The sequence below is a fragment of the Phyllobates terribilis genome, unplaced genomic scaffold (genome assembly GCF_046119375.1).
Source record: "Phyllobates terribilis strain yellow unplaced genomic scaffold, ASM4611937v1 Scaffold_9__5_contigs__length_417890890, whole genome shotgun sequence".
In the NCBI taxonomy this organism is placed as follows: domain Eukaryota; kingdom Metazoa; phylum Chordata; class Amphibia; order Anura; family Dendrobatidae; genus Phyllobates; species Phyllobates terribilis.
The window spans coordinates 358787550-358804570 of NW_027362769.1; positions in this window are offsets into that span (position 1 = coordinate 358787550).

Consider the following 17021-nt stretch of genomic DNA (forward strand, 5'->3'; position numbering starts at 1 on the left):
AGGAATCTGTTGCCTCCACCAATTTGGGTTCCGGTACCCTGTTCTGCCAACCCTTCACCCTGTATCTCCTGGGCATATGGGGTTCCTTCTGTCCCCGTGTCTCTGGGCCTTTCTCTGTGTTCCTTGCTTCCTTTCTCCTCTGTTCCAGTTCCTTTCTTACTTTCCTTTCCGTTCCTTCTCCTCTCTCTCTTTCTGCTGTTTCTGGCCTCCACTCCAGGCCTGCCTCTGGAGCTGGGCCCAGACTGAGCCACAGCTCCCTGTCAGCCCTCTCTGGCTGAACTCCTCTCTGAACTGGCTCAACTGACTGACTGTCCTAAGATGGTGCCCACCTTATATACCTCCCTCTATGTGTGAGCCCAGATGACTAGCAACCAATGGACTCCTACCTTTGCCCAGAGACCCACCCCTATCTGCTCCTACACCACTGGGTATTCCACCCCCCGCCCCACTCCAGCCAGGGACAGATGCTGTCGTGCCTGCACTTCTGTCTAGTGGGAGCACCGTTGAGCTGTCCCTCGGAAATGGGGTGTGTGTGGTGCATGCAGCCTACCGAGCCCTAGTCCACACTCCATCCTTACCCGGGAGTGGAATATCACACCTCTGGTTTGAGGTGCAATACCCCTGTAGCAGCCGAGCCCTCGGGATGCTACATTACAGCTTTATGTTTTTAGTGTTTTCTGAACAACTTAAAACACTAATAATAGAAACCCCAGTAATGTTCAGAGTTGATCACTTACATACAGTACAGACCAAAAGTTTGGACACACCTTCTCATTTAAAGATTTTTCTGTATTTTCATGAATAAGAAAATTGTACATTCACACTGAAGGCATCACAACTATGAATTAACACATGTGGAATTATATGCTTAACAAAAAAGTGTGAAACAACTGAAAATATGTCTTATATTCTAGGTTCTTCAAAGTAGCCACCTTTTGCTTTGATGACTGCTTTGCACACTCTTGGCATTCTTTTGATGAGCTTCAAGAGGTAGTCACCGGAAATGGTCTTCCAACAATCTTGAAGAAGTTCCCAGAGATGCTTAGCACTTGTTGGCCCTTTTGCCTTCACTCTGTGGTCCAGCTCACCCCAAACCATCTCGTTGGGTTCAGGTCTGGTGACTGTGCAGGCCAGGTCATCTGGCGTAGCACCCCATCACTCTCCTTCTTGGTCAAATAGCCCTTACACAGCCTGGAGGTGTGTTTGGGGTCATTGTCCGGTGGAGAAATAAATGATGGTCCAACTAAACGCAAACCAGATGGAATAGCATGCTGCTGCAAGATGCTGTGGTAGCCATGCTGTTTCAGTATGCCTTCAATTTTGAATAAATCCCCAACAGTGTCACCAGCAAAGCACCCCCACACCATCACACCTTCTAAACCATGCTTTACGGTGGTAACCAGGCATGTAGAGTCCATCCGTTCACCTTTTCAGCGTCGCACAAAGACACGGTGGTTGGAACCAAAGATCTCAAATTTGGACTCATCAGACCAAAGCACAGATTTACACTGGTCTAATGCCCATTCCTTGTGTTCTTTAGCCCAAACAAGTCTCTTCTGCTTGTTGCCTGTCCTTAGCAGTGGTTTCCTAGCAGCTACTTTATCATGAAGGCCTGCTGCACAAAGTCTCCTCTTAACAGTTGTTATAGAGATGTGTCTGCTGCTAGAACTCTGTGTGGCATTGACCTGTTCTCTAATCTGAGCCGCTGTTAACCTGCGATTTTTGAGACTGGTGACTCGGATAAACGTATGCTCAGAAGCAGAGGTGACTCTTGGTCTTCCTTTCCTGGGGCGGTCCTCATGTGAGCCAGTTTCTTTGTAGCGCTTGATGGTTTTTGTAGCTGCACTTGGGGACACTTTCAAAGTTTTCCCAATTTTTCGGACTGACTGACCTTTATTTCTTAAAGTAATAATGGCCACTCGTTTTTCTTTACTTAGCTGCTTTTTTCTTGCCATAATACAAATTCTAACAGTCTATTCAGTAGGACTATCAGCTGTTTATCCACCAGACTTCTGCACAACACAACTGATGGTCCCAACCCCATTTATAAGGCAAGAAATGACACTTATTAAACCTGACAGGGCATACCTGTGAAGTGAAAATCATTTCCGGTGATTACCTCTTGAAGTTCATCAAGAGAATGCCAAGAGTGTGCAAAGCAGTCATCAAAGCAAAAGGTGGCTACTTTGAAGAAGCTAGAATATAACACATATTTTCAGTTGTTTCACACTTTTTTGTTAAGTATATAATTCCACATGTGTTAATTCATAGTTTTGATGCCTTCAGTGTGAATGTACAATTTTCAAAGTCATCAAAATACAGAAAAATCTTTAATTGAGAAGGTGTGTCCAAACTTTTGGTCTGTACTGTATCTATTTGCAAATAAGTATTTTTGTAATGGAGAAATATTACAGTCTTATTTTGTTTATTACATTTTCAACCAGTTTTACACAGAGACATTACATTAAGCTGAAGGAACATGCTGTCCAAGCAAAATCATTCTAGCAATTGGAGAAGGCCCCCACATCATAGTCAACGATTAACCAATAAACTTAACATTGTATTGTATGTGTGGCGCCCCTGAGGGTTCGACCGCCACAGGGATGCTGCACTTCTCTAATGGAGTGTAGTGTTCCTCCTCTGAGGTAAGAACATTGCGATGGTCAGGACCCTACCTCCACATCCACCACCACACTTCTCCACCAGAGGGGGCTAGAATGCACTAGGTGCTGCCCCTCCTGGCATCTGGGAGACTGGGGAACCAAGAGATAGGGGAACCAATTAGTGGGTGAGGGTGGAGGACTCACATTATGTGACACTTAATATTTCATATTTAATACACAGCCATCTTGGTCTTTGGTCTTTTGTCTTTGGTTCTTTGATCGTGACCTTCCTCCCTGAGCGTGGATCCTGTGTGGACCTGCAGAGGATGGAGACACGGCCTTCGTACCCCGGCCTTGGGTCGAGAGGCAGGTTGTAGATAATGAGTGTCTCAGCCTGGTCAAGGACCATGACCAAGAAGACCTGGAGCTTAAGAGTGTAGCTCCACCGCAAATGGATCCCAGGGGAGGATGCAGACGGAGCAGTGTACGCCACCTGTCCTCGCTATGCTGATCTATTCAGAGGGATTCCGGCTGCAAGAGGGGTACCGGCCCCCGACACCCGACCTTGCTACTCCACGTCCTGGTCGGGAAAGCCCGGTAGGCCCTGAGGATCCCATCGGGTAACGGAAAGAGCAGAGCTGCCACCCGTACCCTTTTTCTGAGAGAAGTTCAGAGGGAGACCCGGCCTATTTACACACACAGACAGGAAAGGATCTGGTCTGAAGTTTAGGAACACTCTGGTGTGGGGTCCTGATTTAACGCTGGACTTACTCGGAGGTTGTCGGACCCTCGTTCCTGGTGACCGCAGGAGCATGGAGAAGCCTTGCAGCTGTACTCTACATCGTGAGTAAAAACCCTGGAAGTTACCCCCTATGGCCTCCGGACTTTTATTCTGCATTACACTGTACTACGCAGCACCAGACGTCCTAGACTACTACCCCCTCCATCCTGTCCCTCTGCCCTGAGGTCCTGCTCCGCCTGTGGGGAGTAGTAACAACGACAGCTGCCACAACATCCCGCCTCAGAGGACTGCAGCAGCGCTGGTGGCCTTCACCAGGTACCACAGGTGGCGTAGTCGATAGAAACCACTCAACCCTGCAAGCCCATTATTTTTATGTGACGGCCCTGGGCACGGGACGGGTCCGGACCATGGCTGCACCCCATCTACCACACAGAACCCGTCTCTGAGTACCCCATCTTCCCAGGGTAGGGCTTTCTTTCTACCATCTAGAGAGGCGTCACATATGTACCATTGAAAGTCACAGATAAAAATTTCTGATACCCAAAAATACCAGAAAACTTATGAGATGCACTACCATTCATAACAGCTGTACCTAAAATTGGCCAGACTCTAAGCATACTTATCAAATAGTTCAATAAACCTCAATCTCTGTCTGCGTACTCCACCGTGCTTGGTGAAGTATGCATGTATTTTTTTTTTACTTTGAAGTGGAGAATAAGACCTCTTGCAGCCACTTGTCTCCTACTGGAACAAAAAATTGTCAAAATTAGAGATGATCAAATATTTTGAAACTCCAATTTGCCAGGTTTGACAAATTTTCCAAACATTTCATTTTGCCGCAAATTGCAACATTGCAAAGCCTCCAATTGCTCTATAAAGACATATGGAACAGTCTATGAGATCTTAAGACTTTATCCAACCCCTTCCAAGTTTTTAACACAAACTCAGCCTTAGTAATATCAAAGTGACCTCACTATAGAAATGGATTGTAACCTGGTAGTAACCAACAGCCAATTTAATAATAAAGCTCACTGACAGACTTTGTATGTTACTTTTTAAATTAAAAACTGTCCAAAAATTATCCCTTTTAGTTATTTGTGATTAGGAAAACCACTCTGTGCAGAACACTGACTCAAACTGATAGTGTCACTGTCAGAGGTAACATTATCATGCTGTGATTAAGATGAGTGATGTGCCATGAATTCCAACCTCCTACTTCCTTTCCTCCCCACTAACTCTAGGCAAAAAAAAAGTCAATTGTGACTTACATTTAGTAGTACTACTGCCAGGACCGCTGCTGCCAGTGGTGGTAATGATACTTCTTCTGCTGCTAGTGGATCTCACATTTTTATCAGTGATATATATATATATATATATATATATATATATACTGTGTTCCAAATTATTATGCAAATAATATTTTCTCAGATTTTCCCAAATTACCTATATGAATTGCAGTCATTGTAATTTTCCAGTCAAATAACTATTAGAGTACAATTGAAAGGTTTTTGGACAAACTGCCTATGATAACAGTATATTTTTAAAAAAATAAAACACTCAAACTGCACTCAAAATGCATGTTCCAAATTATTATGCACAGCAGAGTTTTCAACCTTTTCATTTTAATAAAGAACAAAACAATGGTCATTTTTTAAATTATAAGCATTAGCAGGTTATTACAAATTGAAATCAAACAGTTTTCAACTCAAAACTTTATTCTAGGTGATGTTACATTTGCACATAGGACCCCTTGTTCGAAAGGAGCTTCTGAACTATCTCGTCCATTGAATTTGTCAGGTTTTGGATGGTTTCTGCTTCAATTGTTTTGCATGAGGACAGAATACCCTCCCAGAGCTGTTGCTTAGATGTGATCTGCCTCCCACCATCATAGACACTCCTTTTGATGATGCTCCAGAGGTTCTCAATGGGGTTGAGGTCAGGGGAGCATGGGTGCCACACCATAAGTTTGTCCCCTTTTATGCCCATAGCAGCCAGAGATGCAGATGTGTTATGTGCAGCATGAGACGGGGCACTGTGGGAACACAGTGTATATGTATATATGTATATATATATATATATATATATATATACAGGGGCGGACACAGACTGTAGTGGGCCCCTGTGCAAGAAATTTTTGGGGCCCCCCCCTGCCCTTCATAAGGCAACAAAGTTATGTAAACATAACCCCCCCATGTGCATCTCTCATCCCCCCCCATGTGCATCTTTCATCGCCCCCCATGTGCATCTTTCATCGCCCCCCATGTGCATCTCTCATCCCCCCCATGTGCATCTCTCATCCCCCCCCATGTGCATCTCTCACCCCCCCCATGTGCATCTCTCACCCCCCCCCATGTGCATCTCTCACCCCCCCCATGTGCATCTCTCATCCCCCCCGTGCATCTCATCCCCCCCGTTCCTAGTTAATTAATTGTATTTAAAAAAAATAAAACTTGTTATACTTACCCCCATGCGATCCCTGCAGAATCCTGGCACTCGTCCACGTCGCTGCCACCAGGTTCTCCTGACGTTCGGCCATGTGACGGCGGCACATACATAGCCAGCAGCTTTTGTTTTGGCCAAAAGATTTTTAAAGCCGCCACCACGATAAGGTAGACTCTTCTGGCCGGGCCCTACTCTAACCTATTAAAATTTTCTTAAAACATCCAATACTCTTTTTAGATATATTTTTATTTCGTTTTCTTTAAGGGAATGTGTTATATACATTTTTTTTTAAATGACCAATAATACCACATACAGGGAATACCGCCACACCATGACCAGACCACATATTACCACAACATAGTGACCGAATAATACCACACAGAAGGAAGAAAAACTGCCACACCATGACCAGACCACATATTACCACCACATTACTAATATTACCATAAGTGTCATTATACACGGGAGCTCTATACATGGTATGTATAATTTAAGTGTCCAGGTAATCTAGTGATCACCAGTGACATTATACACAGGAGCTCTGTATATAGTGTCAGTGTACAGGTAATACAGTGATCACCAGTGACATTATACACAGGAGCTCTGTATATAGTGTCAGTGTACAGGTAATACAGTGATCACCAGTGACATTATACACAGGAGCCCGGTACATAGTATATAGTGTAAGTGTACATGTAATACACTGACTCACTGGTGACGTCTCTAGGTGAAGTCCTTCAGCTACGCTTTTCTCCTTCATCCAGCACAGACCGCCATCACGTCTTCCAGCCAGGACTCGTCTCTGCATAAAATAACACAGTTATCTAGAGCACATTCCCCAACTTCTACATTACGCAGCTGAATACAGACGTGCACCCACCATTAATATATAGTTATTATGCCACCCACCATTCCAAATATAAATTGTAATCCACCACGGTGCCTCCATTAACTGTAAATAGGCACTTAATATATAATTTAATTAGAACCTCTACTCTTTCCACCAATTTGTTACCAGTTACACTCCTGCATCCGCAACGCCCCCTACTCTATACTTCCTGCTCCCCGCATTCATTATTTACATGCACCCCCTGCCCCAATTCATTATATCATGTCCGTGCTCTCCCCACCCCATCATCATTTACTCTCCCCCACCCCACATTCATTAAGTGCAGCTCATTATCCCCCTACTCCCAATTCCCCCATGTGCAGCTCATTTTCTCCCAATTCCCCCATGTGCAGCTCTCATCCCCCTCCCCATGTGCATCTCTCATCCCCCCACATGTGCAGCTCTCACCACCCCCCCCATGTGCAGCTCTCTCATCCCCCACATGTGCACCTCTCTCATCCCCCTCCCCCACATGTGCACCTCTCTCATCCCCCTCCCCCACATGTGCACCTCTCATCCCCCTCCCCCCATGTGCATCTCCCATTCCCCCCCCATGTGCACCTCTCTCATCCCCCTACCCCCATGTGCATCTCCCATTCCCCCCCATGTTCATCTCCCATTCCCCCCCCATATGTGCATCTCCCATTTCCCCCCCCCCTCCATATGTGCATCTCCCATTTCACCCCCCCATATGTGCATCTCCCATTTCCCCCCCCCATATGTGCATCTCCCATTTCCCCCCCCCATATGTGCATCTCCCATTTCCCCCCCCCATATGTGCATCTCCCATTCCCCTTCCCCCCCATGTGCATCTCCCATCCCCCCCCCCATATGTGCATCTCCCATTCCCCTTCCCCCCCATGTGCATCTCCCATTTCCCCCCACTCCTAGTTAATTGTATTTAAAAAAAAAAAATAAAACTTGTTATACTTACCCCCATGCGATCCCTGCAGAATCCTGGCGCTCGTCCAAATCGCTGACACCAGGTTCTCCTGACTTCCGGTCATGTGACGGCGCGGTCACATGACCGGAAGTCAGGGGAATCATAAAGGCGCTGCCGCAGCAGAGCAGCGCAGCGCTGATGTCCCGGACCCGGCGCTTAGCATGGGGCCGGAGGCCCCATGAGGAGAGAGACGCACAAGAGGGGGGGCTCCGAGGGGGCCCCTACCGGCCGGGCCCCATACTGGAGTCAGGGCAGTCATGCCCTGATGGCGGCCCTGCTGGAGGCTGGAGGGGCCCCCTCTCCCTCGGGGCCCCCGTTCAATGAACCGGCTGCACGGTCGGTAGTTCCGCCCCTGTATATATATATATATATAGTACAGACCAAAAATTTGGACACATTTTTTTATTTAAAGATTTTTCTGTATTTTCATGACCATGAAAATTGTACATTCACTTTGAAGGCATCAAAACTATGAATTAACACATGTGGAATTATATACTTAACAAAAAAGTGTGAAACAACTGAAAATATGTCTTATATTCTAGGTTCTTCAAAGTAGCCACCTTTTGCTTTGATAACTGCTTTGCATACTCTTGGCATTCTCTTGATGAGCTTCAAGAGGTAGTCACCGGAAATGGTCTTCCAACAATCTTGAAGGAGTTCCCAGAGATGCTTAGCACTTGTTGGCCCTTTTGCCTTCACTCTGCGGTCCAACTCACCCCAAACCGTCTCGGTTGGGTTCAGGCCTGGTGACTGTGGAGGCCAGGTCATCTGGCATAGCACCCCATCACTTTCCTTCTTGGTCAAATAGCCCTTACACAGCCTGGAGGTGTGTTTGGGGTCATTGTCCTGTTGAAAAATAAATGATGGTCCAACTAAACGCAAACCGGATGGAATAGCATGCCACTGCAAGATGCTGTGGTAGCCATGCTGGTTTAGTATGCCTTCAATTTTGAATAAATCCCCAACAGTGTCACCAGCAAAGCACCCCCACACCATCACACCTCCTCCTCCATGCTTCACGGTGGGAACCAGGCATGTAGAGTCCATCCGCTCACCTTTTCTGCGTCGCACAAAGACACGGTGGTTGGAACCAAAGATCTCAAATTTGGACTCATCAGACCAAAGCACAGATTTCCACTGGTCTAATGTCCATTCCTTGTGTTCTTTAGCCCAAACAAGTCTCTTCTGCTTCTTGCCTGTCCTTAGCACTGACTTCCTAGCAGCTATTTTACCATGAAGCCCTGCTGCACAAAGTCTCCTTTTAACAGTTGTTGAAGAGATGTGTCTGCTGCTAGAACTCTGTGTGGCATTGACCTGGTCTTTAATCTGAGCTGCTGTTAACTTGCGATTTCTGAGGCTGGTGACTCGGATAAACTTATCCTCAGAAGCAGAGGTGACTCTTGGTCTTCCTTTCCTGGGGCAGTCCTCATGTTAGCCAGTTTCTTTGTAGCGCTTGATGGTTTTTGCAACTGCACTTGGGGACAGTTTCAAAGTTTGCCCAATTTTTCTGACTGACTGACCTTCATTTCTTAAAGTAATGATGGCCACTCGGTTTTCTTTACTTAGCTGCTTTTTTCTTTGCATAATACAAATTCTAACAGTCTATTCAGTAGGACTATCAGCTGTGTATCCACCAGACTTCTGCACAACAACACTGATGGTCCCAACCCCATTTATAAGGCAAGAAATCCCACTTATTAAACCTGACAGGGCACACCTGTGAAGTGAAAACCATTTCCGGTGACTACCTCTTGAAGCTCATCAAGAGAATGTCAAGAGTGTGCAAAGCAGTCATTAAAGAAAAAGGTGGCTACTTTGAAGAACCTAGAATATAAGACATATTTTCAGTTCTTTCACACTTTTTTGTTAAGTATATAATTCCACATGTGTTAATTCATAGTTTTGATGCCTTCAGTGTGAATGTACAATTTTCATAGTCATGAAAATACAGAAAAATCTTTAAATGACATGGTGTGTTCAAACTTTTGGACTGTACTATATTTCTTTTTGCACTACCTAATCCATTGTCATTGCTACTTTTTCTTTTACACATTTTATGCAACACCATTAACTTTTTACAATCTTTTCAATCACAATTTTTCAGCCCTTGCCAAGAAATACATTATGTAGGTAGCTACACATATAGAAAACAAATGTGGCAGCAGACAACTGTATTGGTTTAGTATGTACGGTTCTCAAGTTGGACTTGTAAAACAGGTGTTCAAAAACATCCACAGCTAAATGTCTACATTTTTTTTTATTTCTATTTAACAAAATTCAACCCCCTTCCCAAAAATAACATGATTAGAAATGCTTGGTAGGTACAAGTCTAAAAAGCCAGTAACTGCAACAGGGTGCTGTATAGATGAAACATGTACAGTTGTAACATTTGACTAATAAAATAGATGTGAGAAAAAAATTGTTTGCAACATGCACACTTTGTAGGCTACATAAGACAGTTGTTGTTACATGTCTGGATTTGGGGTAATTTTCTTTTGTATTTTTTAAATCAATTATTTCCCTTCCACAAAATCGAAGAAAGAAATGAAAAAACTCAGCGCAGTTACTTCAGAAAAGCAAGCACACTGTCTTAGTCTGACACTAATGTTATATATATATATATATATATATATATATATATATATTGTATATATTTTAAATATTGTGTTGCCTAGTTGCTGCTTTCTAGTGCATTAAGAACCAAGAGAAAATGTGTAATTGTAATTTATATGCAACAAGACAGATGTAGCTACACCATATCACTGATCAATCATTACACTGAGTCTGGCACTACTGCTTGCATCCCTCCTATCTCTTTCTTCCCCTTCAAACTAAATCTTTGTATTATTCGTAGATTACTACACTTGTTTTCTTTACTGCTATAGTTATACAACACAATACTATCTGGAGTATTTGTAAAATGTTTTAGGGCTTTTCCCTACTATTTATTTTGCTGAATTTAAGCTTTAGTGTCCTCTCACTATCCTAAATCACCCTAAAATAGTTGCTGCATTCCCCAACTTGGCTTTTATACAGGCTATGACAGCCCCTGGTGATTGGCTGCAATTTACTGTGTGATGTGGCCTGTCTGAGGTCACTTGAGGCTTCTGTAACTAATGCAATCTTCTCCAATGTGTTAAATGGAAGCTAAAATTTTTTAAAAATTCACACAAATCAAATCTGATATTGTTCGAATTCGCCATGACTCAAATTAAATTAACATTGAACTGATTCTCTATTCATCTGTAGTCAAAATTCAACATGCCTGATCTTTTCTTTCTCATCTTCTATAACCCAAAGAACAAAAATCAGCGGCTTTGGTTATGTTTCATATTTTTGTATGTGTTTATGTGTAGGGACACTTTTTGCATATCCACAAAATATGCCATGAATGTTTGCCAGATGTGGATTCCATTACTATGTGGACAATTTGGGCTTCCCAACCTTTCGGGTAGCCACCCTACCAGACGGGTTAGGGCACCCTTCCCGTTTCAGAGACCAGAATCTGTCAGACGTTATGGCATATACTGTGGCTGAGAATACTCCTGTAATGGTAGCATTGGATGTGAGGAGCAGTTTTCAGGGTTTGAAAGTTACTTTTGGCCATGTTGAGTTGTATATTCTATACTTAGAGAATATTTTACATATCAGCACACAATAATATCAGTGAGGTATGGGTCATTTTTTATTTCATCCTTGTAGTCAGCAAAGTATCTGCTTCTAATATAGTGAAGGAGAAAAACACCAACTTGGCTATTTTATCTGCTTTCCCAAAAGGTTAATATCTTCTGTAGTTCCCATGATCTGGAGGATTAGCATTGTGATTATAGAGATAAGACTTCTTTGAGGCTCCGTTCCAGATCATTTACAAAAATCCTTCCTGGTCTTGAAAATCTTTGCTCAGAAGAAATTAAACTTTGGAGTAAGGAGCCTTGTTTGTCAAGAGGCTTCGGCATATTACGAAACAACTAAATCCAATAAAACCAGTGTGTGATGTTCTGTAGATGTGCGGCATTTAATCTCTTCCTGCCTTGACATACCCATAATGCTGTGCACCATTAAGACGCTGTGCCAAGGGATCTTTCTGGTCAGCATTGATTCCACAAATTGCATACTGTCTGCCAGGTAGTAGACCGCACAATGGAGCATAAAAGGTTCAATGTTCTTCACACCTGGTTATTAGAGTAGGTCTACAACCCCCTCGTAAAACCACACAACATGAAATAAATTGTTAACCATATGTTCGAACGTAATGAAATCCACAAATATTGACCTCTTTATAGTACAAGATCCAAATAATCTTAAAGTTGTCAGTATCTGCCTTTTGAAGGGGTTGTCTAGTTTATAAATCACATTTTGTAAAACAATATTAGGTTAGTATGCTCATGTAACCATTACATTGACTCTTGCTCTAGAAGACCAATAACCTTCATGCAAAACATAGATATACCACTTTTTATGTTGACTGTGTAATACTTTATTTACCCTGTGGTGGCGCTGTAGAGTGTAGAATGTAACAGTTGGTGCTAAGCTCCATCAGAGTTTACAGCTGAATTTTAGAGGTACAGAATGACATCCATTGTAATGTGGGCTCCTTTCTAACAAAACAGCCTATCCAAAAAAAAAACTGAAAGTAGTTCGGTAACAAGGTGGAGGACGACGCAAGATGATGGAGTTTCAAAATCCTTCCATCTAACTTACTCTCCTGCCTGAATGTAAATCAGGCAGCTCTCATAGAAGGGACAGAAGGAGAGGGGGTACAAAGAGGCTGCTCTCCAATGCTGAGATGTGACTGGAAAGGTAAGTAGGTGAAATGTAAGTATACAGTATGTGTATAATGTGTGTTAATGTATGTGTGTAATGTGTATGTTTCCTATGTGTTTATGTGATATGTACAGTTGAAACCAGAAGTTTCCATACAGTATATAAAAAGACACATCTGCATGTTTTTTTCAATATCTGACATGAAATCAAAATAAACCTTTCCTGTTTTAGGTCAATTAGAATTACCACAATTTTTAATATTTGCCAAATGCCAGAATAATGAGAGAGAGAGAATGTTTTAAGGCATTTTTATTACTTACTGCAAAGTCAAAGGTGTAACGGGTCTGGTAGGCGGAACCTCTGAGCTACTATACAAGGGGGCGGTCCTTGTAAGGGAGCGGGTGGCGACCAGGGAAGACGGGCAGGCAGTCACAGCAGGTGACCGGGACAGTCTCTGGGTGAACGGGCAGGAGGTCACGGCAAGTGACTGGGACAGTCTCTGGGTAAACGGGCAGGAGGTCACAGCAAGTGACTGGGGCAGTCTCTGGGTGAACGGGCAGGAGGTCACAGCAAGTGACCGGGGCAGTCTCTGGGTGGACGGGCAGGAGGTCACAGCAAGTGACCGGGACAGTCTCTGGGTATAGGGTAGGTACGACCTGTGACGGCTGAGCCTCCAGGTAGGCTAGCAGGCGGATGACAGATGAGTGCTCCCAGGTGAGCAGGCGAGAGTCTCTGGAAAAGCAGGTGGTCACAGCACGTGACGGCAGAGCCTCCAGGTAGGCAAGCAGGCAGGTAGCGGAGGAGCGCTCCCAGGTGAGCGGGCAAGAGTCTCTGGAATAGCAGGTGGTCACAGCACGTGACGTCGGAGCCTCCAGGTAGGCAAGCAGGCAGGTAGCGGAGGAGCGCTCCCAGGTGAGCGGGCAAGAGTCTCTGGAATAGCAGGTGGTCACAGCACGTGACGGCGGAGCCTCCAGGTAGGCTAGCAGGCAGGTAGCAGAGGAGCGCTCCCAGGTGAGCGGGCAAGCTGGTCCATAGACAGACTGACAGGAGTAGGAAGGCAGACCGTCGGACCTCAGGCTAGCAAGCAGGTAGCAGGAATATCAGGCAGGAAACAGACAGCAAACTGGCAGGACTCTGGCAGGAATCAGGCAGGTAACTGGCAGGTAACTGGCAACGGGACCTGAGGGCTGAAGCAGAGTAGTGAACAGTGCAACAACATTGCTCGGGTACCTCCATTTTGGAGGAGGTGCCTTATATATGGTGAAGTCCTCCGGCCATTGGCCGGGGACTCCTTAGGACGGCGCGAGCGGCCCCTCTAAGAGGGAGGGAGCGCGCGCGCGCCCTAAGCACAGTGGCCGGGAAGGAGCGCGCGCTGCCAGCAGAGCGGGAGGAGGACGCCGGGCTCGGAGCAGAGAGGTGAGGGGAACAGCGTCCCTGCCTAGCAGAGGGCAGGGACGCCGACGCTACAGTACCCCCCCCTTTAGGCCCCCCCTTTTTTAGGCCAGACAGAAATTTAGCAAGGATGAGAGGGGCATGGATGTTCTCTCGGGGCTCCCACGTTCTCTCTTCAGGACCAAACCCCTTCCAATCTACTAGAAAAAAGGTCTTCCCTCTTACCCTTTTGGTGGCCAGAATGTTCTCTACCTCAAATTCGTTTTCAGCGGAAACCAGAGCAGGAGGCGTGCCTGTAGACTTGGAAAAAGAGTTAAGTACCACAGGTTTGAGGAGAGATACATGGAAGGAGTTAGGGATCCGCAAGTTGGCCGGGAGTTTCAATTTATAGGCCACCGGGTTGATCTGACTGATGACCTCCAGAGGACCGATGAACCGAGGCCCTAACTTATAGGAAGGAATCTTGAGCCGGACATACTTGGACGAGAGCCAGACCTTATCCCCTGGACGGAATTGAGGAGGATCCAGACGTTTTTTGTCAGCATGTCTTTTCATACGCTCGGATGACAGAAGGAGTGCGGACCGGGTACTCTCCCATATGGAGGAAAATTTGTTAACAAGAGATTCCGCAGCCGGATTGTCCACCGAGGTGGAGACGGGAAACGGGATCCGAGGATGCTGACCGAAGACTACAAAAAACGGGGATTTGGAGGAGGATTCGCTCTCGTGATTGTTGTACGAGAATTTGGCCCATGGCAGGAGATCCACCCAGTCAGAATGGTGGGCATTAACGAAGTGCCGGAGGTAACTGGTCAGGATCTGATTGATCCGCTCCACTTGACCATTAGACTGTGGGTGGTAAGCGGAGGAGAAGTCCAGGGTGACGTCTAGCAATTTACAAGTGGCTCTCCAGAAACGAGAAGTGAACTGTACCCCACGATCCGACACGATGTGACGGGGCAGGCCATGAAGACGGAAGATGTGGCGGATAAAGTCTTTAGCCAGCTCGGGTGCAGACGGGAGGCCTGGCAGGGGAATGAAGTGAGCCATCTTGGAAAAGCGGTCAGCTACCACCCAAATGACCGTACAACCGGCAGAGACGGGAAGATCAGTTATGAAGTCCATCGCTATATGCTGCCAGGGGGCAGCAGGTACTGGCAGAGGAAGGAGGCGACCGGCTGGCAGGTGTCTCGGAACTTTGTTGCGGGCGCAGGACACACAGGCAGAAACAAAGTCTATTACATCCTTGTGCAGGTTAGGCCACCAGTAGTGCCAGGTAATAAGCTGGAGGGTCTTTTTCTGACCGGCGTGGCCAGCTAGTTTAGATGAATGACCCCAGTGTAGGATCTTCTCCCGATCAGGTACCGATACGAACGTCTTACCGGGAGGGAGACGATTTAGACTCACGGGAGCCACCTGCATTACTCTGGCGGGATCGATGATATGTTTAGGTTCCTCCTCGAGGTCAGATACCAGAAAGGATCGGGACAAGGCGTCCGCTTTGATGTTCTTGTAAGCCGGGCGAAAATGTAGAACAAAATCAAAGCGAGCAAAAAACAAGGACCACCGGGCTTGGCGCGGGTTAAGTCTCTGGGCATGCTGGAGGTAAGCCAAGTTCTTGTGGTCAGTGTAAATTATTACCGGATGAAGAGCCCCCTCGAGTAGGTAACGCCACTCCTCCAATGCCAGCTTGATGGCCAATAACTCTCGGTCTCCTATGGAATAATTGCGCTCAGAAGAGGAGAAGAGTTTGGAGAAAAAGCCACAGGTTACCATTCTCCCGGAAGATGATTTTTGAGTAAGTACAGCTCCAGCTCCAGAGGAGGAGGCGTCAACCTCCAGGAAGAACTGCTTGTTGCCGTCCGGACGATGCAGCACCGGGGCGGAAGAGAAGGCCTGTTTTAATGAAAGAAAGGCCTCCTCTGCTTCGGACGGCCACTCCTTGGGATTAGTACCCTTACGGGTGAGCGCGGAAATTGGGGCAGTCCGGGAAGAGAAGTGTGGTATGAAGAGGCGGTAGTAGTTGGCGAAGCCCAGGAACCGCTGAATGGCCTTCAACCCCTCCAGTCGGGGCCATTTCTCGATGGCAGACAGTTTCTCTGGATCCATTCGTAGGCCGGTCTGAGAAATAATGTAGCCCAAAAACGGAAGCGAGGTCTGCTCAAAGAGGCACTTCTCATATTTAGCGAAGAGGTGATTCTGCCTGAGCCTGAGCAGGACCTGACGAACGTCCCTCCGGTGAGTCTGGAGATCCGGAGAGAAGACCAAGATGTCGTCCAGGTACACCACAACGCAGGAGTAGAGAAGGTCCCAGAAGATGTCATTGACCAACTCTTGAAAGACGGCAGGAGCGTTACAGAGACCAAAGGGCATTACCAGATATTCATAGTGGCCGTCCCGGGTGTTGAATGCAGTCTTCCATTCATCCCCTTGACGGATACGGACCAGGTTGTACGCCCCACGGAGGTCCAGTTTGGTGAAGACTCTAGCCCCCCTCAGGCGATCAAATAATTCTGGAATGAGCGGAAGGGGGTACTTATTCTTCACCGTGATCTGGTTAAGGCCTCTATAGTCTATACAGGGACGGAGAGAGCCGTCCTTCTTTTTTACGAAGAAGAAGCCTGCTCCCGCCGGGGAGGTAGATTTCCGGATGAATCCCCTGGCCAAATTCTCCTCAATATATTCGGACATCGACCGGGTCTCAGCAGCGGACAATGGGTAAATACGCCCACGGGGAGGAGTAGTACCGGGTAACAGGTCGATAGGACAGTCGTATGGTCTATGAGGTGGTAATGTCTCTGCCTCCTTTTTATTAAAGACATCAGCAAATGACCAATAGGGAATCGGAAGTCCAGGTAGATTAGTTGGGGTAGGAGAAGGACGGACGGGACGAACAGGAACCAAACAAGTCTTATGACAGTCCTGTCCCCAGCGAAGGACTTCTCCGGTCTGCCAGTCAAGCACGGGTGCATGTCTCTGGAGCCAAGGTAGACCTAGTAAAAGGGCGTGAGAGAGTCCAGGCAGAACATGAAAAGAGATGCTCTCAGAATGCAGCATTCCCACCTGCAGAGTTATGGATTCGGTGATGAGTTGGATGGGACGTGGTAAGAGGCCCCCATCCACAGCAGCGACAGATAATGGTACAGCCAGAGGTTTGGTGGGAATGCGGTATTTTTCTACCAGGGACTGTGAAATAAGATTCCCGGCCGCTCCAGAGTCAAGTTGGGCTAGTTCGAAATAACG